General features: G+C 42.8%; 1 protein-coding gene across 3 annotated transcripts in view; it reads right to left on the bottom strand.

Moving 5' to 3' along the window:
* LOC308061452 (uncharacterized protein) overlaps positions 1-26632 on the bottom strand; it is a 296800-nt gene that overhangs the window by 193607 nt on the left and 76561 nt on the right. For all 3 annotated transcript variants that reach the window (XR_013927233.1, XR_013927234.1, XM_080381414.1), the window contains exon 3: positions 21631-21710. The gene's annotated coding sequence lies outside the window, so the exon portion shown is untranslated. The remainder of the gene's footprint in view (positions 1-21630; positions 21711-26632) is intronic.

Genomic DNA, 26632 nt, shown 5'->3' with positions numbered 1-26632 from the left:
GCCAATTAATACCAAGTGCTCCGACAGCAGGCTGTGTGGATAGATATTTGCCCACGGGCAACTAGACAGGAGAAATTTGCCCCACATCAGGTGGTTGCTGGGTGACCTACATTACCTCATTAAGAACAGGATCCTGCTTGTCTCACAACTTCATCTGCCCAGAAATGAGGCACCTCCCCAGCGATGACAGACGAGCCAGGTAGTCTGTCTGGTGCAGGTCACCAGATAGAAACACCCCTTTGGGGACAGCGGGCAGCACCCCCCCGCCTGCAGCACCCCTGGGGACACCCCAGCCTGCCTGGTCCAGTTGAAGCAGGTCTGAAGTGTTCAGCATCCTGCAACAAAGAGCCTGGGCTATTCACTCTCCTGATTTCTAGACAGCATTTTTATTTTTTTAATTATTTTTTTTTTAAAAGACATATGATGATCTACATTCAGTTGGCTTAATGTATAACATTTTTAAGGCATTTCTTTTGCAGCGGTAGAGCTGTGCAATAAATGGTCTACTGAAATTCATTCCAATTGTGAAAGCATTATCAAGGAGGTGTTTTGTTTTCTTAATTTTTTTTTTACTAGTCCATCCATTCTCCTGTTCCAAAATACCTAAAGTATAAGTCCACACTGAAGACTAACACATAAAATAAGTAAATTAAGTAGGTTTTTGATTGCAATAATACTGCCTTTCTAATCATTAGACTAATGGTTTTCATTGCATTCCTTTGGCTTAAAAAGTTATTTTAAAGGGGGGAAAAAGTTTGCTCCAGGCTTAGTCCTTGGATGCCAAGTTTCAGTCGGCAGTGAATTTTAATAGCAGTTATAAACCCTTGAAAGCAAAAAATTTATAATGGAAATGCTGACACAGTAACAGCTATAGCTAGCAGCACAGGTGACGCTCCTCTAATATATTGATTCTCCCCTGTTAACCTGTTCCTAGAAGCTTAAGATTTTGTGCATTTAGAAGCCTAAAAAAGGATTTCTGTAATTGTATTCGCTCAGATTGGAAGTCAAAGGCTTTACATATGTACAGCCATTCCCGCTTTGTCAAGAAGCTGAAGGACCTGACCAGTAGGATGCCCCAGATTCAGGATTTTTATTGTTTGGGTTGGGGTTTTTTTTAGAAGGATGACAATTTTGGAAAAGTACAAGCAAGAGGACAACCTAACCAAGGAACGTGTGCAGGGAAGGAGAGAAAGAATGAATATACAGTTTCAAGAATGTAAGAAATACCAGGAGAGGAGAAACAGGGAAAACAAAAATGAATTTTAAGAGAGAAAGGAATTGTAGCTCTGAGCAGGAGATGGAAAAGAAAATCCATGTTAATGAAAGACCAGAAAAAGTACACAACAGATCAAGAGCACAGGAGAAAGCAGAGCAATCGGACAAAACCAAAGAACTGGAAAAGAGAAGGAAGAAAAAGTATTTTTAATACAAACCTAACACAAACTCACTGTTTAGACGAAAAGAAGACGACAGGCAGCATAAAGAGCTGAGAATTAGACTCACAAAAGCCTGCTACTGGTGTTTGTTTTGCTGGGTTGCTTTTTACTGTATCCTTCTTCAAATATTCAATTGTACTCTGTTTCTCTGACAAAAGTCCAAAAATTCTGTCAATGCCAGGAAAGAGGTGACCAAAACATTTCGCACTTCAGCTGAAATCAAAACAGCTGCTTGTTTTGGGGCAAGTCCTGAAATTAATAAAGGACTTCTTTTAATCTGCCTGTCTCAATTGCGGAAAAAACATTGCTTATATTTCAGGGTCCGTGTTATCAGTGCCACCGCCATCCACAATGACCATTTAAATGATGCAAGGATGCTTTCAGAGCAAGATGAGGAGATTCACAAATAACCAAAATACTCTGCATGAGTCATTTTCAGAACATATGCTCACAAAAAATACAGCATATGAAACCGAAGATCTAGATGCTTACAGGTAAGCATAATATTTTAAGCAGTGTAGGAAGAGATTTTTTTTCTGTTTTGTTTTTAATAAACAGCATATAAACAGAAAAGCAATATATACACTGGAATTGGGGAGAGGGGGAAAGCGTCAGTGATCTGAAGAGATTCAGACTGATTTGGGGATATGGCTGCAAAGGTCGGCGCAAAGCAAGCTCCGTCTGCAGAATTATAAGGCTCTGAAAGCTTCAAGAAGCCAAAACTGGATCCTGAGGTTCTCCTCATTCCCATCTATTTTTACCCATCATCCAGAGCTATAGAAGCTCCAGACTTCAAGCAGAAGCCTTTTCTTCTCCCATAAAATAATGCCTCATTAACTTAAGAAAAAAAAGCCTCTTCTCCCCCCTCCTCCCCAGCCACTGCATTCTCTTTCAGGATATGTTATTCTGCAGTTAATAGCTCTGACAGCCTGCCAGGTCAAACACACATAAGCAGCAGTAATTCCTGAGCAGCTCTGGAGCTCAGCCTCGGAGCCCCGTGCGCTGAGCTCCCCGTCCCCGCTGGGCTCCCCCTGCACTCCCCCCACCATCACCCTCCTGCTTCAAAGCAAAGGGCTGCAGGCTGGAGGCTAGGGGCAGAAAGTATGTAAAAGCCTGGACCAAGTTTTCAGGCCCTGCTGTTGAACAGCTATGCTGTTTCCTTTGAAAAACCAAAACATCGGTGAATTTTGATTGCACTGGGCATAAATATCAGACGACAGGGAAATGATCTTCCTTAATCGCTGGAAAAATAAATGGCACTCAGGTTTGTGCCCGTGTGCTACTGTAACATTTGGCACAATCTTCTCATTGGAAGGATTGTGTCATGCTGACAGATTAACGAGCTCTGAGAGAAATGAGCAGATAAATACGAAATAAGCAAGCGACCTGCACTGACAGAGTTACTGCAAGTAAAGGCTGCATGTCTCGCCACTGTTTGTCTGTGCTCAGCAGACTCAACAGATGAGAAAACGTACATGGAACAAAGCCAGACTATAACTTTACAAGTAGAGAGGATAATTTTATAAGAGTTATGCTTCATCCCACCAATTAAGGGGGAGTGGGGAGAGAAGAAAGGTGATTCCCAAAATACAAGGAAAAAACCAAAAGTGACTAACGAATTTTATAAGGGAGAGATACATCCCTTTTCTCCCTTCTTTCCATTCCTGAAACAATACCTTCTTGACATAACAGCACTTTAAATCAGTGATTCAACCTATCAAATTACTGTAATATACATTCTCTCTTCTATAAGAAACTGAAAAGAAAATAGTTTCAGTTCTTCTGTAAGTTTAACCAATTCATGATTTTCTAACACTTGGCCTATGCAGATAAAAAGCACTGGATTAAACAGAGTAAGTATTAAATGCTGGTTGCAATAGGATGCTTTGTGTTTATGATCCATTTCTGAATTGTGTCAACTGACTAGAAGACTAAAAGTAACAGATTCTAAAACCATGCAAGGAATTCTGAAGTTTACCAAACTTTCTACTAGTTAACAAAACCAGGAGAGCAGTCCAAAGTTCTTTTGTCTACACTAGAAAACTGGAGCAAACTGTCAAGCTTAAGACTTTCTATCAAGAAATAAAAAATAAAAGGAAAATGCTGAAGTATTTCAGAAAGAATGAGAAAGGCTACTAGAGTCCTGCCCCTTCCTAACAATTCAAAGACAACAAATCCCAAAGCCATAAATCCCAGTCACTTCAAAAACTGTGAAAAAGCACAGACTGCTTCTAACGTCAGCCAAACCTGTTTGCTCATCCCCAAGTCAATATTTTCTATGATTGTTTGCAAAAAGCATTTAAAAATAGCATGCAAAAAACCCCATACTCTACTTGTAAGGTGCTGGCATGTCCAAGACATTCAAAACATGCAGCACAGCTGTGGTTTGTTTGTGTTTTCTTCTTTCAGGACAACTGAGAAGCTTCAGAAGATTGTATTCCTGGGAGGGATGCTGCAGGCGGTCACAGCTGAAGCCGGGCAGTCCCAGGGCAGGCGGTGGCCCTGGTTATGCCCTTGGCACAGCCCACCCTTCCTGCCAGGCTGCCCACACAGCTCCGGGCTGGCTTAGCCCAGTATAAGGCTGCTGGGACCACAGAAACACCGGGGTGGGTTTGCTGAGCTGGGAGCTACTGGGACGAAGGAGAACTTCCACCAGTGGTGGGGATTCCAGCTGAAAAAAAAAAAAAGAAGATTCCCAGGGGAGGGGAAGGGCTAACGACATGAGGAATTAACCATCCGGCCACCTGAGCTTGACCCTGCTCTGATCCTGAGCTGGCACGAAGCACACAGCAAACGCAGAGCCTACTGTAACGATAACAGCACACAGAAGGCAATGGGAATGAAGCCAACCATTATCTTCATTATTATTTATCCAGCAAGACAAATGCAGGAAAGCAGCAGTTAGAGACCACCACCACTGAAGGTTGCTCCACGCCATCAGCATCTCCCTGCACTTTCACAGACATTCAGCCCCAGAAGTTCAGGGCTCCCCCACATCTTCCAGCCCTCAATTTTTGACCTCCTCTAGCAACAGGAGCACATGGTGCTGGAGATTGCTCGTCACCCTTGCTTTTGTTGGCATTAAATGCAAAAGAAATGAGAAAAGTTCAAAACAAATTTCAAGCCCAAGCAATGGGCAATGAAGCAGTTGCATTGCCTTATGCAAAACAGCCTCTCACCTCCGCAGAGGTGCGAACAAGCATCTCTAAAATAACACACTCATCTCTAAAATAACGCACCAAGGCAAAACAACAACACATCACCACAGCCACAACAGGCCTAAAATAGGAGCCCCAACACTTACTGTAACTAGCTGTTGGTTATTTCTTGTATTATGCAGTCAGAAGATTTCTATTTCAGATTTTCTTTCTGTTTACAGGCTATGCTCCAGAAGATTATTAACATCAACAAGCTATTCTCAGCTTAGGTAGCAGCAGCAACTTCTTTTTCACTAACAACAAATCCTGATAATTGAGAAATGAAAGATTCAGGCAAGATTGCCTGAGCAGTTCTTGGGTGCTCAGGAACTATCCTAACACATCCTTCCACAACACTATTAACTATGATAAGAGATTATGATTTTTAAATAAATCATATAGAACAGTCAACATACATATAAACAGAAGACACAGCTGATAATTGTAATGAAGTTACTTGCTTTTACTAAAAGAGCCTTATTGGGGGGGTGGGGGGGTGGGGTATGTACAGCAGGCAATAATGCAACAATAGGGAAAGTAAGGTAAAGGCCAAAACAACCCTGCAATGAAACCTTTGAATCTGAGGACCTTTGAGTTGCATTTAATATTAAATATTTCAATATTGCAACAGATTAGCCCATATTTTTCATCATACCTTCACAGAAATGGCAGATCACCCTTTCAAGGCAATGGGGGAAGGAAGGAAGGAAAAAAAAGGCAATTGCTTGTTTGTGATGTTTTGCTTTATTCTGTCATGGCTTTTTAAGTTCTTAAATGAGAAGGATGCAGGGAATTCAGAGTACTGCTAATATAGAAAGAAGTTTAGTAGATCACCCAGTGACATACTGCATTTGGCAACTGAAGGTTTTGGCTCCTATGGCCACAGTCTGCAGTTTTCCTTCATACACAGTATATGTCAAAAGGGATCCTGATCTTCTATTTACACCTAAACAGACCTGCAGTAAGAATAAAGTAGTGTCTAAGTAGGCGTGATATTTTTAGTAAGTTTTTTGCCTATTATAATGTATTTAACTGCATGCTGCTTGTTCAAAAGTAGTCAAGTCTGGGGACATCCCATTCCCTTCCCTCTGTTGCAAAACCAATGGAAGCAGAGCATGTGGGGGAGCAGGAGAGGTCAAGAACTGGAGTAACACCTACTTTGCTTGAAAATCATGTGGTAGATTTCTTTGTAGACAAAAGAGAGGCCAATGGAATATACTCAAGTACTTCCCTTGTTCTAGAAGGGGATGTACGGAGTGAGAGGTGGAGATGGAGGGAGAAGCAAACATCTGGCAGGAACAGGTAACTCGGAGGCCACGTGCACCAGAGCACACCATCTAGGTGGCCACAGGAGAAGGCACCAGGACGACAACCGAAACCCACCCATGGTCTGCTGTGAAGACCCCATCACACACAGCAGGATCCCTATGCTATGAACCCCTTACACAGCACCCGCTCCCGGTCGTGGCAGGGGCACTCCCCGCAAACCAACAGCCAAGCCTCAATGCATTTGCAAGCAGCACAAAGTACTTACAACTTTACTGATAGAGGGCAAAACTTTTAGCCAGCAGATTATTTTCTTTCTGCATTTCGTATCACTTTAAACCTCCTGGTCTCTTCCCTTTTGGGGGGACACTGACTGCACAATGTTTATCTGGGAGGCGTGGTTGGTTGGTTGATTTTAATGGTCTTTGTTGATTCCTTTGAGTCTTCTCTAGGCAGCAATTTTTTTTTTTCTAGTTACTTTCAAATACATCACAGGGGTTTTTTGTCAGCTTTTGGAGGGAACTAGCTTTAAAATTATGTTCTATGTACATTCCCTTCTTCAAGCTGTGCCTTGCTGGAGGTCCTGCTTGAGGATGTAGTATTACTACAATGGCTTTGAGTTTCGACGGGCTGGACTAAGGCAGTCTGTTAAGGATTTGAGCATTTGAATAAGGAAAGGCTGGTGGCTTTTGCTTTTTCACCACTATAAGACTTAGCAACTATTTCTAAGTCAAAAATGCGTTTGACAATCAGTGTGTTACTTTAACTTCTTTTTTCTACTGTCACTGTCTCTCCTTCCCAAATAGCATCTTCCAAAATATCTTCCAGGTTTCTAAATCTCCATCAGTTAATAAAAGTGAACCCAAAGTTCCAGGATACAACAGAAAAATTGAAGCATGCATCCAGTATTTCCTTGGTATTGTAATTAAACAAAGTCTGGAGAACAAATCAGTGGCTCCCGTTTTGACCAAGTGCCTTCAGAAAGGAAGGATGAGGACCACCAGCAAGCCTACCACCAAACCTCCATTCTTCCCTTCGGCACAGCAGAGTCTCCTCTGCCTGAACATAAGTGACAGTAACCTCTGTCATAGTCCATGAAGCAAAAACAAAAAAAAAAGCACCAGGTTTTGGAAGCTGTGGCAGACAGTATCTACCTGTAGCACAGTTACATTTTTAACAATGTTTTTGAAGCCCGAGCAGAGCAATGGTTGCCAGCTATCACAGCGATGCTACACTTCTATCACAGCAATGCTACCTGCAGCTACTAAAATGCTGAGAAGGTACAAGTCAAACAAATTCACCCTTATCACTTGGTCCCTGCTCTAATAGATACATCACAGGACAAAAGAAGCATCAATGGACAGCACTGCCACATGCTCAGGATTTTATCAGAAGTCTCCTGGTATGTGTTGGGGGTTCCTTATGTAGTTACCTAGCTCGGCAATCACATGAAGTAATTACAGAAGAAACTCAGCTGTCCCGAGCTCTTATTTGTGGAGAAGAGGTTTTACAATCAAGATCTCCAGTACCACATCACCAGTTGATCAAAATTTTTCTGGAGGCATTTAAAAAGTGATGCTCCTAACACACACACACATATACACAAAATGGACCAAACTCTTCTCAGAGACATGATCCTGAAATCAATGCTGCAGCCCACTCCTCTGACAAAAATCAACACCCTGCTAAGAACACGTAGCCTCAGATCCTGCTCACAGCAGGAGAATAAGCTGTTGGTGAAGAGCTGATTATCCCTGGATGCAGGAGAAAATACAATGAAGTGGAAGAGAGCTTGTAGAGTTTGTCACTATGCATCTGCATGCCACCACATCCCTACATCAAGATATATTAAAACAAGATGGGAAAAGCAGTACAATGCCCACTTAATGACACTCTCTAACCCTGTATATTGTTACTGCCATCTGTTTCTGGGCTTCAGAGGGTCTTTTTATTTTTGCCAGTTTTCAGTTTCAGTCAGTGTGCCAACTTTCACAGACCAGTCAATTAAAATGGTATTTTAAGTAAGATTTCACAAGAAAATTTTGTATGGTACTCCCCCAAAATCAAGTCACATTATATGTACTGCAGTCTCCTCCTCCTAGCGATACTATAATTTTGACAAAAAAAAAGGCTTTCCAATTTTTCTGGCCGGATTTCCACATTTACATAACTAAACTCACGATTCTGTTACCCAGAGACATAGTTTCTAAGTCCTCTTTCTGTTATTCAGATGCACACAGTTTCTATTTCTAAATCTATTGTTTTATTCATTGGCATATGTGTTTACATGAGGACTAAACCCAAGAAGCGCTGAGCAGCGGTTCCTGGGTGGGTGGGAGGACAGCAGATGACCTTTCCTTCTTGCTTCCCTTGCCCGACTCACTGTTTATTTCACAATTTAGCCAGTACAGAGGCAAGCAGTGTTTGAAATTCATTGCAGATAATCTTCCCAAATCCTTCAGCTCTAGATCATTTGAACCTGCCGATTTATACAGCAGCTCTGGTTTTCCAAAGGGCACTCCAAGTCCTTTCTGTGAGCAGCCAGGTTTGCAAGCCCACCAGTCCTGCCCTCCCCTGGCCCTTGCACTCTCTCCTCAGGAGCATTCTCAGCTCACTCTTTACTGGTGCATGACTCCTGAAGCCATCAAACAGTACAGAATATATGAACTAGCACATACACGCCCACACAAGGTCCCTTTCTTATCTGGAATGGGTTAATTAGATATAAAGCATTGGCTAGTTCAAGCATGCCATCTTTCCTCGTTCACAAGCAGTCAGCTTTTGAATAGTTTGAGAAGTACCACTCCAGTCCTCCTGTGTGCACTTCAGAAAAAGGCTACAGAAAAGACATTACATTTTGATGACCGGTTTACATATCTGCAGCACGAGCAGCTTATTGTACAATAAGGCTCCTCCATGAATATCAACAGTGTTGGGTTTTCTGTGAAGTGACCCACCACCACCAGTCACACCCATCAGAGACCATGTGGCTCTGTGCAGCACGCCCTGCCACGGGCCAACAGACAGCTCAAAAGGGAAGTTTTCAATTATCCCACTCCAACTACATCATTCCTACTGGAAGGATATTGCAATCTGCAGATTAACCATGAATTAAATTTATATTAAAAAATAATAGCCTGCATTTTACACCCTAAATTAAAACAGATGAAATCAAAGCCTTTGAAAGTAATTTTGGCTAGTCTTTCATTTGTATCGACAGCTAAAGCAGACACCTTCCCAGGTATTTGTGCCAAATTTGACTAATTCTTCTGCTCTGTGTTTTAATTACTGTATATGCTTTCCTGTTGCAGTGAAGAATATCCATTACACAGTCGAACAGCCAACGCTACGAAGAAGCTTGCGCTTTTTTTTAAAGCCTAGTGGTGTTTCAAATTGTTATGGGATAATGGCAAAGCTCCGCAGCTCGCAGATGCTCCTGCTATGTGCCGCTCTAGATGGTACGTACACGTATGCACCCCCCATGACCCACACCTGACCTTGGCTGTAGCAAAGCACAGCACACCCAGAGCGACCTTACAGATGTACGAGAAGCTACACAGCATCGCGTTCAAGCCAACATTATGCTTAAACACCACTACGCTTCTCCAGCTCTGGCACCTTTATTGATGCCAACTTCAATAAACATTTTCTCTCAAAAAGACTGATTTGTTTGGGGTTACATTCCTCGCATCTCCCTCCCTCCTGTGCAAGTGCAGAAAAAGCAACCCTGCCAAGAACCCAGTTCACACAGCACAGCCCTGTACCAGCATCCCCAGAGAATCTCAGCCTCCTAATTTATGGGTTGAATTTCAGAGACTTGATAACAGTTATTCTTTAAGTTCAAGAATCCATGTCAAACAACAAAGTTTGGAGATCACCCCTTGTAGCACAAGTTTTAAGTTTCCAGTCCACTTGTAAAGTTAAACAGTGGGTATTTCAAGTGAAGGAAAAAAAAAAAAAAAAAATGTAAACTGCAGCAATCCAGTCCTTGCTTTGCTTGGCTTAACTGCTAAGTTACCTCCCCAGGCAGCCAGATGCAAACTGTTAGTGGAACTGGAGTTTTAGATAATTGCATTTGGTGAGATCTTCCTGCAAAACCAGCCTCATTCTCCTCCTTGGCTTTGTAGACCAAACGACATGACGAAGTCACTTAACATATGTATCACATACTGTAGGTATGTGCGTACACACACATTGCCTATGGTTAACACTGAAGGATCAGTGAGAAATTTCTCCTTGAATTAAGCCAACAGTGTCTAGACCAACTGCTTCAGTCAGTCTAAATTTCAAGGAAAAGGGAACAGCTGCAAGCAGAAGGCAGTCACAGCTGTCTAAAGCAAATTCTGTGGGAGGACTTGCAGATAAAATAAAATGAAGTGTATTTAAAATCATAATTTTTGAGTATTGAAAGTTTGAGATATTTAAAATAAGAACAGAATGTATACCTCTTGCATAGCAATAGGTCAAGAGTCTCCTCTTAGTTGTACAAGCAAAATTTGAACTCATTGCAGAGGAGTCAGCAGAACTGTTTGTTGCACCTCTGTGGATTTGAAAAAGCAGAACTTGGCCAAAAACTCTTTTCTAAGAGGAAAGCATGCCTTTGCATGTTAAGTGGTAAAAATAAGAACCTACAGATTTAAAATCTTCATGTCCATTCTACCAGCATTTACACAGGAAACACTTTCTTCACTTCATTAAAACTCAAAAGAACTGTATGTGATAATGTAAATTACTTTAATATTTCCTTAATGCAACGAATACCCAAAGGACCTAATCCAGCCTAGTTTTTGTCCTATGAAATTGTTCAGATTCAGGTTGGACAGGGCTTTGAGCAATCTGATCTAGTGCAAGATAGCCCTGCCCATGGCAAGGAGGTTGGACTAGACGATCTTTGAAGGTCTCTTCCAACCCAAACCGTTCTCTGATTCTATGAACAAACAGAAGAATGCACCTGTGTACTCTGAGTACATATCAACGGTGTTCCTTATGAACAGTCTTTACCAAAATCAAGAAGAGACAAGAACATTTATGCCATTTTGGGGGGATTTTTCGGTAAGAACTGACAAAACAGGGAACACAAAGGGTTAACCAGAACATGAAAGCTATTCAAGGCGAGTCTGAAATTATCAGACATTCCCTTAGTAAACAAGTCACACACGTTCTGCCCACACTAAGCTTCACCATGACTGCTCGCAGCTTTGCAGGAGCGATTCAGACCCACCTCATTCTAGGTCCCAGCTCAAAGCGCACCATCAGGTGGGGGTCCCAGCCCCCCCCAGGAGACCAGTGCTGTGGGAAGGACCTGCACCCACAAACCTGGGAACGGGTTTCAGATACAGGACCCAGAGCTCGGTCTTTTTTCTTTATGGTGGCAAATATTACAGCTTTTATCTGTACTGAAATTCAGTGTTTGCCAATACAAAGCAATCAAGCTAGGCAGCAGTCCCCTCCAAACAAATGAAAGCACGTCCTCTATATTTTATACTCCTTTTCCAAAGCCTTGGTCAAATCCTCAATTGCCAAAGCATCAAAACCCTCATGTTTGCTTATTTTCAGACTCTTCCTCAAGAAGTGCAGCATATGACTCAAAAATTCTCCACTTGGCCTGCAATTTGGGGATTTCTAACAGATCTTGGTCTAGTAAGGACTCAACCTTTCTTGATGACAAAGGCTCTATTTTGAAAAACAGAAGGCTCAAAACTTGCAATGCAGTCCCCACAGAAAATAATAAGAGTTTTAAACCTGTGGGCATTTGAGAAGCTCTGAGAAGTCAGCACTCCCCATCTCTGATGCACATTCCTATTTTTATTGTGTTCATTCCCTAGAAGAAACATCTACCACACCACACATCCCTTTTTCCACCAGCTTATCAGTGTGTGCCCTTGACCACAGTACAAAACCCCAGCATTTACCAACACTCTGCAGGTGAAAGACCATTCTTCTGTATAAATTCTACATCTTAGGAACTCAGCATTTCTTTCACACTGAAAATCTATTCAACCCTTCCCGCATCTGTGGGCTAAGTGGTTTGCTCCAGCCAGGGGGGCTAACAAGTGCTGATATTTCAAGAAAACTAATCTCATAATGATTGGGATCAGATGAAGGGTATGGCCATGAAAAAGACAGCTTGAAACAAGCCTAATGTCCAGCATATCTGAACCTACAGATGGCAGAGATGCAGCTCTGCCTCCAACAGAGCTCCGGCTGCCTGCAACCTCCCTACCCAAGGGGCGTCCAGCCACAGCGACTGCATTGCACAGGGAAATCCCTCACGCCAAGACTTCTGTCCCGGGAAAGTACAGCGAGGCTGGGCACCCGCAGGAATCAAGCAGCCACCACCTCCATCGGACAACGGCAATGCGAACCTGCTGACAAGACAATATTCCTGCTCAGTCCTGCTTTGACCGTGGCAAAACTCCCAATTCTTGGTTTCCAGAGTGCTGATTTCCCCGGGTCTGCCATCTCACTGGTGCCTCCTTGCTCCAAGATTTCCTGACTGGGCAGCCCCATGCTGCCTTTCCCAGTTTATGGTCACATAAACTGTCATTTTTTACAGAAACATGGAGCATTTTCTAATTCACTCCCTCTATCAGCTAGATACAATGCTTAGCAGCACCAGGGCACATAGCAGAGGCTCAACTATCCCAGTCAGCCCACTCAGCACAGTGGCACATAGGGGTATATCCCCCTCCCTTTCGTCCAACAGAGCCCCAGCTATCTGCCCTGCAGCAAGAAGCCACCATCCTCTTCACTTCCTTGCAAAATGCAAGTTATTCCACCTCAGCTTAACCTTTCCCTGCAAGAGCGCCTATTGTGACCCCCCCCAAAAAAAACCAAAAAAAAAAACCACTTTGAGTTGTAAGCATCCTAAAACAAGTTAAAACTTTCAAGTTGACTTATCATCTGACATATAAACTAAACCAATGAGTCACCACATGTCCCCAATATCCAAAAGCAACGGTTTGCAATCCACAACACGGCCCTCCTACACGGATCCCTGAAAGAAGAACAGAGACCGCCCCGGCTGTACACAGAGCAGCACCATGACCAGAATTAATCATTTCCGAGAGGGTCGGGAAAAGACCTGTCACGCAGCTGATCTGGGAGCGTTCAGCCTGGGAGAGGGCCGTCCTCCCCGGGATGAAGCACATCTGCCAAGCAGGATGTTTTCCAAGCTAAGAGCTGATGTGTTTTTCTGGCATAGAAAACAGGAGCCAGGAGGATTATAGTTACTTTCGAGAGCCCTGGGAAGGTGGGGGAGGGGAGGTCAGGCACCCAGGGCGCATTCGCACAATTATCCAGGCACCAAGACAGTGCTGGTCTGATCCCTCCTTCAGCAGAACAGCAGTAGCATTCAGCAAGCCGTGAACTTACTGCGTGGGAGTCGCTTCAACACTCTCAGGGAGCTTTTTCTGCCTATGCTGGGTTACATGTCTAGCGTGTCTTGTATTAACTTAGAAAGCACGCATTTCGGAGGGGGCACATGGGGGCTGAGGAAGTGACAAAGCGAGAGGGATTAGCAGATCGGCATTTCAGGAGTTAAACTGATTTTTCCCAAAGTGCTCATCACCATAGATCCTTTCGTAATGAAATAACTAGGAAGAGGGAAGTGAGTTAAGACTACCACTGCCCATTAAACTTGATTCAACTGGCTAAAGGATGACCGGTCAGTTTTTAAGTACCCCGAGACAGAAAGACTTTTGTTACTGGAGTTTTGAACACCAGAGCCCATTCTGGATGGCAGAATGCTTACACCTATAGTTAAAGTTAAGATTACAAAGAACAGGTTAATGCAGAAACCACTGAATATAAAATCAACATGATAAAATTAGTTCCATGCTCCTGTTCAGAAATCCTGCCTAAATATCCTACAGCTGACAAAAGAACCAACACCTAGCTGTAACCCTGCAAAAACACACCCATCCAAGTGGAGAGTTTAGGCAGTAGTTTGGGCCAAAAGTATCAAAACAACACATTTCTAGATACTCCACTAACTGAGTGTTCATTTAAATATCTGTGATGGAAACAGATGCTTATCTTTCCACATTTTGGCATTCAAAAACATAACTGAAAGGCCAAAGACAGCACAGCAGGGAGCAAACCTAAAGCAGTAGCTTCAACAACAGACTGAAATGACCAGGAAAGCATCACTGAAACAGAAGTTTGTCATTTTCAAGAAAGTTTTGATTACTTTGTTTCACGTAAAACTTCTTGCACATTGACTGTCACCTGCCCACAACATTTGCAGAGGTACTGACAACCTGCTGCCAACACCAAAGTGTGCATTGCTCGTTCCAAACAGGATGAGCAAGGCTAGAGTTAAGGATAAGGGCTGTATTTTAATTTCTGAATCCAAAGTCTACTGTACCTGTTCCAAACAATTCCGTTTCAGTAATTAGCTATGTATCAGGTGCCTGAAAGAATTCAGAATCCAAGGTTTTCCCTGGAAAACAAACCCTCAAACTTTTTTCCCCATTGTCAGATGCCTTTGAGATGGCTATGAAGCTTGTGATTCACTCAGGGACAGGTCAGAAGGATTCCACACGTGTCAAGATTCCCCATGGAGGGAACAGCAAGTTGGACTGAAATCTGGAGGCTGATTTAAAGAAAACAGTCCCCCTCCTCCTGTTCTGAAGACAAACTGACAACACAAAACAATTTTCTTTCAAGTTCTGGCATTAGACTCTGCTTTTTATGACAGCTCAATGCAACTTTAAGATAGCTGTTTCAGTCTACCATGCAGCAGATTCACTTCTAAAATTTAATCGGAATGTAAATGGTTGTGATGGGACTTCTGTGCTTATTGACCAAATCTTAAATCCCGAGATCCATAAATCTTAAGCCTAACATATATATAATACTATTTGCCAACAAGAAATGGTTCTTCAGCAATTCGAAAAGCTGGGTTTATGCCACAGGCACCTTAGTTTCACACAGCAGCTGGCAGTGCTGCTGGAGCAGTGGCTGAAGAGCACCCAGGAGCTCCTGCCAGGGATGGTCTTGCAGGTGACCAAAGTTCATGAAAGGTAGTGAAGAAAGTTTCTACAGTCCTCTACAAGGTGAGAGAGTTGTGATGTTACACAGGAGGCTCACAGTCAGGGATTTCACTTAAAACATATGTTAAAGGGCCGGAGAGCACAACGGGAGCCTCTGCCAGATCTGCTGGCAGTTCTGCTCTCGCCCTCTCTGCTGCTGCCCTGCAGCTTCCAGACACTTGTCCGTCACTGGGATGACACATCCGTTTAACAATAGACACACAGACGATTCATGAGTGTAGACGAATTAATATTTGCCTGTGGAACAGAAAAGACCAAGAGAAACCCATTCTAGAAATGAAGAGTTTCTTACAGTGTTTTGCAGAAACACTCGTGCTGATCACCCTTGCCAAACCCTCAGTCTAAGGCAGCGCGTGCCTGCACGCAAGCCAGCAGGCCAGCACATGGCTGTCTTGAAACACATGAGTCAAGAAGTAAAACCCCCAAACCTGCTGTTTAGCAACATCACCACCAGCAGTCCCTGTGTAAGTTAATAAATAGACATGATAACAAGACTAATTTAAACAAAAACAGTTAATTTATTTCTACCTTTTCCATCCCAGATATAAATCCCATCCCCTCAGACAACTGGGTTCTAAACTACCGTAGCCTACAGCTTGAGTAGAGCTGGTCAGAATATTTATTTAAAATTTGTGTTTTGTTTAACACTTTTCTTGGGAGAAGAGTTTCCAAAAACTTCAACATTTCCAATTTGAAGCGTGGGACAGGAGCACCCAGAGGGCTCCCTCACATGCCCCAGTGCGGCTCTGGCCAGCCGCGCTGTCCCTGCACCACAAGCTCTGGCTCACCAGGGTGATGGCAAATGGGGAAAAACAGACCTGCCCTTTCACCAAGGACTGCCGTTTCCTTCAGCTCATCACTGATCAGGCCCAAATAACTGCATGTGGTAATTATGAAGGAGTGCAATGCATGTGTATGGTGGACAGCAAGTTTAAGTTTGAGCCCTAAAGTTAATAGCCCCCCCGAGGGCCCTTGCTCACAGATTCTGATAAGGATCAAGAAGCACTTCTGATGATTTTCACCACCACTTCTCTAAAAGCTGCACCACTTGAGCTATTTAGTCTCAGAGTTTTAAAGTAATAGCTGAAGTGTATTTTTCTACTATTTTCTTCTCATTATAAATGAGATGCCCAAGTCATGTTCACTTAATGCATCAGAGAAAAGAGCAGCAAAGAAGAAAAGGGACGAAAGGTCACTGTCAGGCCAAGACCGAGGCTGGAAAATTTCAACTTGAGACATGAGCATTTCATGAACTTATAAGCAACTGAAATAATAAAGGAATTATAATTGAAACACTGCAAGAATTTTTAACTATAGTTCTTGCTGTGCTAACCAAATATTATTTAACGTCTTTCAACAGCATTCAGAAACTCTTCTTAGCTGAGACACGAACAGGCTGTGCTTTCAAGATCACTCCCAACCTCCTTGAAAAGGCAGAAGAAAGGGATAGATGCTGTTGGTCACAGCACAGCTGACTGAGATCAGCACAGCTCCCTTGCTTTCTGCGGCATCAGTGAGTCACAGGACAAGGGAGCAAAACCAAAATCCTCCAACTTGAAACAGCTCGTCTAGTTTACTTCTGTGCTGCTTCACCCCCCGGCACAGCAGTGCCGTGTCAGCCAGCCTCTCACCAGGGCAGCTAATCAAAACATGGGCTGGTCTGATGCCTCCTGCAAGGGTATACACAGAAGGAAAGAGAAACATCTCTACAATTTAAGAGAATTTGCTGTTCAGATCACAAGTTCAACATTTTTGTTCCCACCCGCACATTCCCCTCATCTCCTCACAGGAAGCCTATGAATAGAATGAAGTTTAATCAAAGTTTTCCCTGCCTCTCTCCAGAGCAGATTTATAATTGTGAACAGACTAAATGCACCTTTTTTTGATTCTTCACTGCTCCAGAGGAACATTGGATCTAGAAAGGCATCCTATAATTGCTGAATTATTGTTGAAATAACCCTAGAATGATTATTTTTCCAAACAGCGCTCTGTTAAAAAATTTCAGACATCCTATGAAAATTCTTCATGCCAACCCAGGCATTTAAATGTCTGTGTCTCCTGAAAAAAAAAAAAAAAAAAAAAAAAAAAAAAAAACCACCCAATGTTTCAAGTTCAATCCACTTGACTCCACTTAGCAAGTATTTGCAAAAGACAGGAATGCCTAAATACACCGAGCTTCTAATACGATGCTCCAGAGGCACTGCCACCAGCATCTTTGTGCAAGTTCTTTCCACACACTGTGATACTGTGTTACAGTCAGAAACTAGGTCATAAACTTCTCTATTGGAAAGCGTTTATAGCTTTTTGGACTGGATTATTCTGTTCAAGAGGTTATAATAATAAAGGAAGCTTGCAAGCCTACTTTTTCCAAACTCTTGGTATGTCATTGCCAGCTTGAGAAATTGGCTCATTACTTATCCTTGCTTGGCTCCTCCACTCTCGATTTCTTGTTTGCTTTGACCTCTTTCTGGACAAATATAAAACTTACTGTTTCACCTAATTAACATGTGGGAGAATATAGAAAAACTCTCAATTATTCCAGTTCCAGAATCAGTTTTACAAAAACATTGTCAGAGTTTCAAGAAGCATTCAACATTAAGAGTCCTGCCAAAGTTTACAATCTAGTTATATCCTGCTACAGAAAAAAACACGCCGCTGTTTTTTCAATTTTATACAAGCCTCTGGCAAGAAACAGTCCTCCTCCATATATTCACATGCATCCAGATGATCTATGGATAAACCTTATTTCTCTTTAGTCTAATCAAATTGGCCAAGTCACTTTCTCCCCTTCCAAACACTCACAACACTGTTACTCAACCACTCCTTCCCACACTGTCAAGCAAAGCAGTGGGTTTGCTCTTCTCCCCACCACTATCCCTTTTTGAAGGCTTAAAACGGCAACCAAACAGTTCAGCCACAGTCCTAGTCTCACAAGCTTTTTCACTTGAGGTTCTTCCTCTTGGTTCCTCACTAAATAGCTGGTCATTTTGCACCCCAGACAAGTTCGGTGTCCATCAGCCTCCCAGAAGGGATTCAGGGGAAAACCTTTGCACATTTTCTGGGGACTTGAGGAACAAGGCGCCCAAGAGTTTCCTCTAAGTGAGAAAGCCGGCTTGGCTATCTTGCATGTTTTTCCATGAGCTATTAGAACAAATGCAGTGGAGTCATCTTCAACTGAGAAAGCCTTAAGCACCACACTACATCCAACTGGCCTTGTATCTCATAAGGATACAGCTGAAGGTCTTGCGCATCAAGGCAATGCTTTGTAACAGCTGCCTTATCACTTGCTGTGAACATCGGCACAGAAGGGAAAATGAGGGCAGACAGGATGGAAATAGGTGTACAACATGAAGTTGGTTCTGTAATCAGGAACAGACATTAAGTGAAAGATCTCCATTGTGTTTTGAAGAAAAACAAATACAGAGAGCAAAAAGAAACCCAGCTTTTACTCAGCTGCATTAATTCTGTCTCCCAAATATTCTTTGACAACAAGGAAAAATCAGTATAATTAAACCAATCTCTTTCAGTACAATTAAATTACTCTCTTTCAACTGGCTAAGATTTTGGCCAAGAGTTGGGTTTGGTTCTGGTTGCTTTTAGAGAAGTTTAAAAGCCTTTACTCCTAGAAGTGTAGTACTCTGTATCCTGCACTTAGCACACCCACAATATAAAATTTTACCTTTCCAGAGAGGCTCACCTTCAGAAAAGCCATAGCTCTTCCCAGTTCGGCAATCCCACCACAATGGTTAATATCGTACATATTGCACAGTGTAGTTTTGTGACTCCCTCTAAGCAAGGTAGGCAGCTTCACGCAGTGACCACACTTCCTTCCACAGCCTTGACGCATTAGCTGGAATATGTGCAGTCAGGTCCTCAGTGCAATTATTTTTGCTTTGAAAAGTGTTGTTGGGTAATTCCCTTTTTTTTCTTTTTAATCTATCTAAAGTTTCTGTGAACCTGAAAGCAATGTTTTGAGTGTACAAAAGAAATACAAGGGCGGGGGGGGGGGGGGGGGGAAGATCAATTCTGATTAATGGTCCTGTATTTTAATGTGGTGCTGGGAGGCTCAATCTACTGAGCATTTGTCACCAGGATATTTTAAAGATACATTAAACTTATGATGGTTTCTTCCACACAATCTTGAATACTGCCGGGGGGGGTGTGGGGGTGGGGGTGGAAATGGCCAGGACAACTGCCTCACAGCTCAGGAGACAGAGCATCTTCTCTGTTGCTTTCTGGAACTCCAGGAGGTACAGAACATAATGGCCACACAAACCCAAATTATATTAAAAAACATGGGAAATGAGCTCAAAGAGCAAGACAGGTCTGAGCAGCTGCCTCAGACCTACACATCAGGAAGGCAGCAGCAATGGGAAATCCACAGAAGCCCTGTGGTTTCATCTCACATCAGGAAGATTTTAGTCTAGCTACTTACCAAGATGCCTTCTTTAGAGCTTAGCACCCACCACCCTTTCCCACCGCCACACCGGAGCAGCGAGGGCACAGTTCAGCTCCTGACCCTCCCCTAGCACATCTTCCCAGCCCCCAGGTATAACTGAGTCATCAGGTAGGGTGTTCAAAGCTAACTTCAGGGGGTGCTCCCTCCCTCACACACACACACAGAGTATTAAGCCAGGGAATTCTGAACAGTGTGAAGCTGCGGAGCCTAAATATTCACCTGGGTTCAAAACATAACTTGACACATTCACAGAAGGGGAAAGGATAGCCAAGACTGCTCAAACAGAGAAGCCAGCACTGACTCAGAGGTCCTTCATCTGTGGATCAGGAGAGGCTGATCTGGGAAGAGCCACGTGCTGCACTTGCTCCCCTCTCTTGGCATCAGCTCCCGGTCCCTCCCTGGGACAGGAGGCTGCCATCCTTCCCTAAGGGTCCAGCCTTAACGTGGTCCCTTGACCTGACTGATAGTGACATTCCGATACGTTCACTGCGTTTATGCTCTCACAGCCTGCACATTGCAGAATTAACTCAACTCCAGGGTCATCCATTTGTATATTTTGTGCCCTTCCCTTAAGACACCTCTTTAACAGCGTGCCTGTGTTAGATACACAGCTGGTCCCAACCCAAACACAACACGGCCTTCGTCATATTTATCTTTGTGATACTCTTACAAAGGAAGAGAGTGCCTGGAAGCCCAGAGGTACAAAGCCCATGCATGTGCTGAGACATCACTTACATATGAGCCCAAGCCTTTTACTGTAGCCACAGCCCACATTTGGTAGCAACCCCTTCACTGCTGGGCACCAGCTGCCCAGCAGCTCTCTGTGACCAGCACAGCAAAGTGGCCCCCACACCCACAGAAAGCTCAGCAGAGCCCTGGGCATATCAGAGTTGTAAAAAAAAAGTACTCTGGGCCCACCATCTGCTCTACCAGAATCGCAAGCACATAGGTATGTATGGCACTTACCTCCCGCGGATATGGGGACCAAAGAATGTGCCTGTGGTGTCCCAGGGAGCTTGTGACAGAGCAAGGATTGAGTCAAGATCAACCTTTGCTGGCCTTTGGGTAGGCTTTAATAAGCTTGGGTTGACCTCCAAGGGTATCAGCAACTTGACAGCTATATCCTGAGTTGGCACGGCCTCAAAGACGAGGTACTTAAACCACTCAAGAAACGCTGAAATTGTCTTTCTGTTCAGGCTTAGACTTATAACTGTTTGTGTGAAATCAAATCCAAAAGTTCAGGAAATGCTTTTACACAGTGGTAAGGGTAAAGGCTAGAATAGCAGCAGCTGGTTTGCTCCCACCATTCTAATCAATTACATAGGATATTTATATATTCCTAATAATCTCAGAGTTTATCAACATCAGATAACTCTTGTACACAAGAGGACTGAGGAAGAGTTTGCAGCTTTGTGCGAAGAAACACACATGTGCTGGCACATGATCTCTTTTTGCGGCATTTCCATCACATCCATCTATTTGACAGGAGTGGGTTTATTAAGAAAAATGAATCTTGTGAAGTCTCCATTTAACTAAGACACACAGAAATGTAGCAGAAACCTGCATCAGAGCAGTCATGGCTACTACAGAACCAAGTGCAAAATCTGAGTGAATGAAATTGGATCACAAGGAGCAGAAGAACAGAACTCACTGGAGAGCCAGCATCTCCCCTCTGGGATACAGATGGAATTAACTACGAATATACCAAAAAGTGTTCTGTTTTCTTCTTCATGGAGATATTGTCACCAAATTCTTAGCAGACTAACTGGTTAAAAGTTTGCTAAGGGGCAAACATCAAAAATTTGTTAGCAGGCCAAGTGTGATTTAGAGAAATAAAGCCTTCTGGAATAGATGCTCCAATCTGGTCTAACTTAAAGTAGCTGGAACTCACTCCTGCAGGAGCAGGTGGTTTGATGGAAGAATTAGAAATGACAGACCATATTTTTTAATAATCTTTTGATCATTAAAACCCAATTTTACATGCAACGTCATCTGTTGTCAGAGTTCCCAAAATCTAGGAGAAAAACCAAAAACCTGCTCACGATGATTTACAGAGAGACATATGTAGACATTCACGTAGACAAGAGATTTATGTTTTGCATTCAGTCAGGTTTGATCCTGTAATGCTAAAGACTGCTGCTACTGAAGCTTAACCTAAACAATGTGAGGAAAGTTAATGAACAGCCATAGCACATGGCATCCATCTGATTTCTTACCTGCAGTGCGCTCATCAATCACTGCTGCTGTCCCAGGATAAGGCTTCAGCAACCACATAACAAAAAGGTCTGGGGAACTCCTAAATGTTTAAAAAGAAATATAAGCACGTTACACAATGCAGAAGTCACCGAATCCACAGCAAGTAGAGCAGTAATACTTCAGAGATCAGTCTTACGCTGCACTTGGAAGTGGTTTTTTGTTCATGTGGTTCTTTTTTTAATCTAATTTTTTCTTTAGACTTTTTCCCCATGCATTCAAACGAAGCTATGGTACGTTCATCTGAGGCAGAACTAGAACAGCAAGAAATGCAATTACTAACAAGACTAATTATAGATGGCAAATCAACATGATATGTAAAAATAGAAGTATCAAAAGAGAAGCAGTCATCCCTAGTTGGTTTAATGATTTGGAAACTATGCTGTATCCACACATTCACTTGTTGATACTAATTCACACTGCCCACAGAGAAGTTCTTCAATTCTCACAGAGCAAGAAATAGCATTTCCAAATTATGGTTATATTTTGCAGAAATAATGACTTATGCTGAATATGAAACATGTCTTTTCTTAACATTTTTCCTTCCTTTTCAGTCTCAGTTGGAAAGCTCTGTATTTCTTAAGCATCCAGGTACAAAGAATGCTTTAAAATTTTGGACACAGCATTCTTCAGAGCTGCATTTTGATTTTATAGCCACAAGCACAGTAAAAGACTCTGCAACTTACATTAGTTATACTGTATCTCTGCAAAGTCTTCCCTTTATAAATCAAATCCTGAATTAGAAAAAACATGTGCTCCTAATGTTGCACACGTCTGCTTGATTAACAAAGAGTGACTATGCAGTAAGCTAGCTAGCAAATTAACCTTTCAGGTTTTGTGTACTACAATTAACTCCCATGTCTATGAGCATATCACCATGAAATTCATGGGCAAAACATGTTTTCGGGGATACAAGAAAAGTACTACTTCGTAACAGTGTGCCAACTGGTCTGCTTTTATGAAGGATGCTACATTTTATTACAAATGACACCTATAGCACACATTTTCTCCCTTATACGCACCATAAAATTATCTTAATCAAATCAAAGTTGCAAGAAGCAATCTCTCAGTAGGTCCTACCCAATTTCTAGCAATTTATAACACATGGAAGAACATTCTGCTTTTGTGCTGCTTCAACACAGTTACTTCTCTCATGGACAGCACAGGTGCCTACTGAGGCCAGCAAAGCATCACTCTGGGTATGGCTACAACTCTGCTTTGCTACACCTTGCTTATTATGAGATGAAGCTTATAAAACCTACATGCACATACCCATCTCGCCATCTACAGAATTTAAAACTGCTCGCCTAGTATTAGTATATGCACACAAACACTTTCATAAATACTAGAATTTAATTGATGTGAGGAAAAATAGATTTGTGATCATTTTTCTAATTTGTGCCCTTTCACACCACCAATTTTATGTAGCTGTCTTCAAAGTCCACAGAGCCTCAACACTTACTACACAGAAGCTCCAGCGCACTCTGTGTTAAGAAATAACTTGGAAAACGTCATGAGCAGGTGACATGATTTCATTACTGACTCCTCTCATATTTTCTCTGCTTACAAATAAATAACTAAGTAAATTCATTAGCTCTCAGATCAAATAAACCTAAAAAAAAATAAATAACCCAGAAGTCAAGTGGTGCTCCCTTCACCCTCACATTACAGGAGCAGCGGCAGCCCACCTTGGCTAACACATACCTTCCTTCCCAGCCACACAACCCACTCAGCCTGCACCGAGGCAGCTCAGAATTAACGGGGAGGAAGGTCCCAGGGCCATGAGCTGCTGCCCAGGTGTGGCTTAGAGGACACGGCATGGCTGGCGATCTCTGGGTGACACGTGAAACAAAGAACCCCACTCACCCTTCCCAGTGGCGACCGACCTAGCAGCATTTTTCAGCGACAGAACATAGAACGTTTTAATTGCTAGTGTAAATTGACTTTACCCAAAATGCATCTTATAGACTTGGTGTGCATTCGGGTTACTAAGTGGCTTTTCCAAGGGGCAGGGAGGGAAAAGTGGGATGGATCCGACATTGCTGTTCCCCGTCCATATTTAAATCCTGTTACTGTGAACCCATCAGTGCACCAACGCAGGACCTATCGCACAGACACAGGGCACACCTGACAGCTGTCCCACTAGCTGCAGCTTTGGGCTACAATTTTCACCTTACAAAAATAAGTTTCTGGAAATCCAGTCAAATTAAAATGAAGCCAGGCCACTTGGAAACACCACGCCAACTGTTTCCATGAAACATGCTTTTATAATTCAAGCCTCTTCCAACAGAATCTCTGCAATTTCTGCAGGGTGACCTCTTTCAGCGAGATCATTGAAGAACGTAGGAAAAACAGGGAACAGCTCTAAAGCCCAGGCTGCTTACCTGGGCATACAGCCCCAAAACCCCAACCAACCAATGACAAAAGAAAGTTGATAAAAAGAGCATGCCTAATTTATTTGGCTGCAATTAGTACCTTTAGACTCACTTGCCACTTGTGACTAATAAAAGCCACATTAGGTATTAAAGAAGAGACCATTAGAAACAGCTGGCTCAGTGCTGGAGCAAGGGTATAGCAAAGAACAAAAGTTCATGTGAAATTCTATGCAGACTGCAGCTCCTCAGCCATCCCTATGGACTGCTGGTGGTCCCTACAGTTTCAAAGGGTGGTCTACAACATGATCATGGGGAGGGAAAATTGAAATCATGTTCTTGAGCAATGCAAGCAAGAAAAAAGGAGGAGAGAAATAAAAGAGTCAGTCAACATTCAAAGTTTAGTCTGATTCTTATCTGGTCCCAAGTGAAAACCATTGTTGAAACACAGCACAGTGCTGTCCACAGATTTTTTTCTTCTCTGAAAAAAAGTATTAGATGGTCTTTTGATGAAACAAAGATTGAAAAATGCTTTTACAACATATATATAGATATAGATATATATGCACATATATCCTAGATACATAAACATGTCTTAAAGGGCCAAAGTCTTTCAAGTAAAAATGAGGAACAGAAAAGCACCTGATAGAACCCAAAACGTTTCCCAGTTCTTCATGCTAAGTTTGAGCTCAGGCAGCACCTCAGATAATTACTGGGGAGACTTGTTCATGCACCAGCCTTCATGCCTTGGCTTCAACACCAGGAGCTCCTGGCAGGCAACCCAGATGGGCACTGTGGCATTTTCTAGCCAGTGGTTCAAGAGGGTCACCAGTCTACCAACCAACCACCTCCAAAGCCCAAATGAAGCAAAAAAACCAAAGCTAATATTGAGCTTTAAAATTAGACAACTTTTGTCTGTTTTATTTCTTCAACTCAGCAGGGCAGTCGCATTACTCAATTTTAATTTCTTAGTTTCCTTCCCAAGGAAATGGATACAAGTATTGCTTTGACTACTCCAATAACAGTGCTTCCTGAGGCTGGCAGTCCAGAAATGCTGGGGAAAGAGCCAAGGTCACTGTCACCCAGCTCCTTCCATGCTTTCCTCACATGTCCATTAGGGACAGGAGAGCCCTCAAGGATCAGACTGTTGCCCCCAGTACTGGCTTGGCCCTTCACACCGGTTGCTGGTGTGGAAAGGGGCCGTAGCCCAGCCCCCATCAGCCTACAGGGATCCTACTGAGGGAGGAAGCCCCCTGCCAGGAGCCCCTCTGCTCTCCCCCCGTCTCTTTGAGACAAGACAATGAGGTCTATGTACGCAGCCAAAGAGGTTCACCCTGGAAAACCTCCCTTCCTGCCAGGGATCATTCAAAGCAGTTTGTGGAAAATGTCCATGCTCTCCTGGAGCAGCGAGATGCATCCCCTGGGCATTGCTGGCTGTCAGAGCTGGTCCCAGCAGAGCTCTCCACCTCATGCCCCTTCTTCCTTCGTACCAAGCAAAGTTTTGGGGCAGAAGATTGCATGAAACCTCAGAAAACATTGTTGCCTTCATAAATGCCATTGTTTTTTCAATTCTTTTTCAAGAAAAAGATAATTTGTAGGCCAGGGACCAAAGTACTCCCCTGAACCAGGTCATCTCATCCTTTGTTGCTGTCCCAAAAGCACAGCAACAGCAGGAAGGGGATGGGGGGTCAGGGTGGAATAATCATTTGTTAACAATTTTAATAGTAAAGCTTTATTGGTTTTCCCTATGGATTCTCATAGTTATTATTGTGAAATTAAGCGGGTATTCCCTTCAAGTGAACTCTTGCTAATCCTTTTATTTAAGTTCAGAACTACAGTATATGACCCTGCAAGAACATTCGTCTACAGTCACAGCTGGAGCTGCAGACTGGCTGACTTGAAGGAAATAATTTCTTCACAGGGCAGGAGCAACTGAAAGGCCAAAGGCTTATCTACAAGAAAATCTGAATTTCACCAGCTTGTACTAAGAAGAGGACAGAACCAAAACATATAATCAGACACCTCATTAAAAAGCAGATGTGAAAAAATTCTGGCACATTAGAGAAACACAAGTTGGGAGAAAAAAAAATACCTAAAGGTCTGTCATACCGCAAAAAAAAAAAAGCCCTAGTTTCTAAAAAAAAAGAAAAAAGAAAAAAAAACCCAACAAAAAAGAAAAAAAATCTGAATTTTAAAACCACATGAAGTTCAACTAACTGCCATCAAGAGAGCAGTCTGATTTAATAGCGCTCAACCAAAGCCACCCAGCCTTTCTGTTACCTCATACCTTCAACAGTCACTTGCTCACTTGCAAGATTTATCTGAAGCCAGTTATAACAGCACCATGTGAAAAACCTGTTCTTGCTTCAGCTTGGCTGTCAGCTTCACAGCCCATTTTCTCCCATATAAGTAAATAGCAATAAAACCACAAAGAATGCTGGAAAGTCAGATTGTCTGGGCATAATGCAAAGGTCTGCCACAAAAAAACGAAATAACACAGAGCAGAACTGTGGCCGTCAGAGCACTGAGCATAGAAGGATGTTGGAACAACTCATGGGTAGGCAGAACTTAAAGCATGAGTGACAACCTGTAT

This window comes from Falco punctatus (assembly GCF_963210335.1).
Source record: "Falco punctatus genome assembly, chromosome: 3".
NCBI lineage: Eukaryota > Metazoa > Chordata > Aves > Falconiformes > Falconidae > Falco > Falco punctatus.
Note: the sequence above shows the minus strand (reverse complement) of the source record. Positions and strands in the feature narration are given on the sequence as shown.